The sequence below is a fragment of the Microtus oregoni genome, unplaced genomic scaffold, assembly GCF_018167655.1.
Source record: "Microtus oregoni isolate MIOR12 unplaced genomic scaffold, Mior012 000067F_ref0000223, whole genome shotgun sequence".
Lineage (NCBI taxonomy): Eukaryota > Metazoa > Chordata > Mammalia > Rodentia > Cricetidae > Microtus > Microtus oregoni.
This window is the reverse complement of record NW_024543974.1, coordinates 427604-430747: the sequence shown is the minus strand read 5'-3', so window position 1 is coordinate 430747 and position 3144 is coordinate 427604. Positions and strand designations below refer to the sequence as shown.

Sequence of the window (3144 nt, the reverse complement as noted above, 5' to 3'; positions counted from 1 at the left end):
TGAGTTGTAGCATCTGAGAGCAGGGAGAAGGTAGCAGTATGGCGAGGCTGCACACCATCCATGCACATGTGTACGTGGGATGAAATGGCACCACAGATGTCATTCATTTCTAACACTAATGTTACTGACCATAAAATTAATGATGGGCAAGGATCATGGCTCAGTGGGTTAGGTTTTCCCATGCAAACCTGAGAACCTGAGTTCAGATCACCAGCGCCCACGGAAAATCCAGGCACAGCAATACTCTTAAACCCTAGAGCCGGCATGTCTGGCGTGGAGGACAGATTGCTGGATCCATCCGCAAAGCTCTCTGGCCACTCCGCCTGACAAAATCAGTGAGTTTCATGTTCACTGAGAGACTGTGTCTTAAAAGATAAGGTAAATCTGCAGCCAACTAAGCTGCACGGGAGGTCCCCTTTTTCAGCGGGGCGCGCTGTGCAACGGTTGCCAGCAGCTTCTCACTGGGGCCTGGTGTGCAATGCTTGCCAACAGCACACTCGTTCGGAGTGACCTCACCCTGTTGCCTGTATGGGCTCCCCCAAGGGACCTTGGAGACAATCTTCTGAAGGCTCTTCGAGCTCTGACCTCAATGTCGCCTCCAATCTAGGCCCCAGACAGGTATTCGCTGTGCCCTAGGGAAGCCTCAGGTCACCACGGCCAGGGGTCTCACTGTCCAGGCCATCACGTCCACCTGAATCATGCCTCAGAATAAGGAACATCGGATGGAGGCCCTACGTAAAGCCAAGTTCAAGCTCTCCGTGCTGCCAGAGGCAAGTGGTGTTATTAAGCCCCTTCCTCCCACTTTCTTGCCCTGGTCGTCCTCACTGAGTTCTACTTTGTCTGTCTCTCTCAAAGAGGTGAGGCTTCACTAAACTGAATGTAGATTGATCTGAAGGACACAGTCGCTGAGAAGTGACTCGTTCCTGATGGCCGAGGGGTCAGCTGCATCACCAATCCTGGTCCCACGGGCATTGGCGGGCCCCGCACTCCTCGGGGCTTCTACTGTGGTGCTACCCTCTACCCTACTAAATCATGTTCAGTAATAAATATCACATCCTGTCTGGGAAAAGAGGGGTTACAGATGATACGCAGTGTCAGCCTTTGCCCTACACAGTCACACACACGGCAGGGGTGAGGGTGAAACACAAGAGGAGGAAGGGAATACTAGGGAGGGAGAGGAGGGATGGAGGGAGGGAAGAGGGATGGAGGGATGGAGGGATGTATGTGGTAGTAAAGTCAATGGGCTAGTAAGATGGCTGAACAGGCACGTTCCACCAGGCCTGATGAGTTGGGTCCAATCTCCAGGTCCGACAACTTCAGGACTCACTCCCAAGGTCTATCCTCTGTCCTATCTGTGTACGTGTGCGTGTGCGTGCACACACACACACGTAACATTTTTGTAAAAAAGAAAAAAATCCATCAGGTTGGCCTTCAAAGGAAGACTAGAATTCACCATGAAAATTTGGGACAAAGAGTGGTAGGCAGAGCCACAGGACGGGAAGGACAGGAGAATGTGATCCTCCTTCCTCTCTCCCCTCCCAGAAGGCTTTTGTTCTCCATCATAGATTCATTTCTGTAATCTACACAAAGAATAGGCTTAGCTCACAAACTCCGGGTAAAAGGTCAAGCAATTTCAAGTGTGCTGAACAGGGCTGGAGAGATGGCTCCATGGTTGAGAGCTCCAGCTGTGGTTCCAGAAGACTGGGATTCAGCTAGCCACCGCCGACTTTGGGTAGCTCACAACCCCCTGTAACTCAAGCCCTAGGGGAACTGAGCCTAAAGTCTGACCTTCCTGGTACCGACACACACTGGGAATATGCTCGCAAAGACTCAACAAGGAAGATAAATGTCAAATGTACTGAACACAGATTCTCGGGATTCCTTCAAAAGATACAGCACAGGACAAGAGTAAGAGAATGACACAAGAGTCAGACAAGCACACACGCACGCACACGCAGAACTACGTGAGTAAAATTAAACTCTAAAGAGAACACTAGAAAATGCTCGTGGAAACACCCACCGAAAATACTGAAACTGTAAGTGCCTATGCACACACTCACAGATAAAATATTTTTGACCAAAGGGAAGGGCAGGGATCTTCCAGCCAGTGTTGAATAATGCCAGAAATGAGTCTGGATGTCTTTGGGAAAAGCCAGAGCCCCACTGCAAGCTCTAAGCCAACACGTGAAGATCTGGCTCTGCCTCGGGAACCGTGTTAACAGTCTAGCGCATCTGAGCACGAAACTACAGAGTTGTGCTCTACTGAACGTCTGAGTGAGCAGGTGGGGCTGGTTTTCCATTTGCAATGCAGTTGGCTCTGTGACCTCATGAATGGATGAAAGCAAGCACGGAAAGGCGGATCCCACCGTTATTTATTTCTTCCTGAAATAAGCAAGGTAACATTCACTTTGGGCAGGTGACAGAGAACCAAAGCAGCCTGTCGTAGAATCAAATGACATTGGCTTCCTGAATGTAACTGGCCCTGCTGGGGAGAATGTCAGGGTCAGGAGGGTCCACACTTAAATGTTGCTACTCACAGAACTGTTGGGGTTCACTTCATGGTCAACAGAGTCTCAGTCTTATTTCTAACCGACAAAGTAAAGAGAAAGGAGCTGCACTGACTACTACTAACACCCTCTGGGCACGGCTATTGCTCCCTGTGCCTCCTCCAGGTGAGCTTCAGAAGGTTTCTTCACAGCTGTAAGGACCAGGGACTGAAGGTACGTTTCAACTACCGACACATCCTGCTCTTGCTGTGGGAAAACGGAGAGTTAGGGGATCACTGTTCCATCTCTGCCCTTAGGAAGCCATTCCGAGGCACACAGCATCACAGACCCACGACTTACACTTTCCATGATAACTCTGTCCTGCGCCTTGGAGATTTGTTTCTTCACTTCACTTTCTTCGCCACCAATGAGAGTTTTGCCATGTTCATGCAAGTCCTTGGCTTTCTGAAACAAACAAACGAACAAATCTCCACTCGAGTCTGGCTTGACACCTCACCTCATGTAATTTTAAAAGAACCGACTTTGCATAGCCAAAGGATGCTTGTTAGGAATTCAGAGTAAGAACAGTGGCTACTTCAGCACATCTAAAGAGTTACTCCACTTCAGGAAACCTTCCAGTCCCCCATTTTAAGGTGGT

The 3144-nt window shown here is 49.5% G+C and overlaps 1 pseudogene; it reads left to right on the top strand.

Moving 5' to 3' along the window:
* The first annotated feature begins 384 nt into the window (after window positions 1–384).
* Window positions 385–560, top strand: LOC121440497 (annotated as a pseudogene).
* The last annotated feature ends 2584 nt before the right edge of the window (window positions 561–3144 follow it).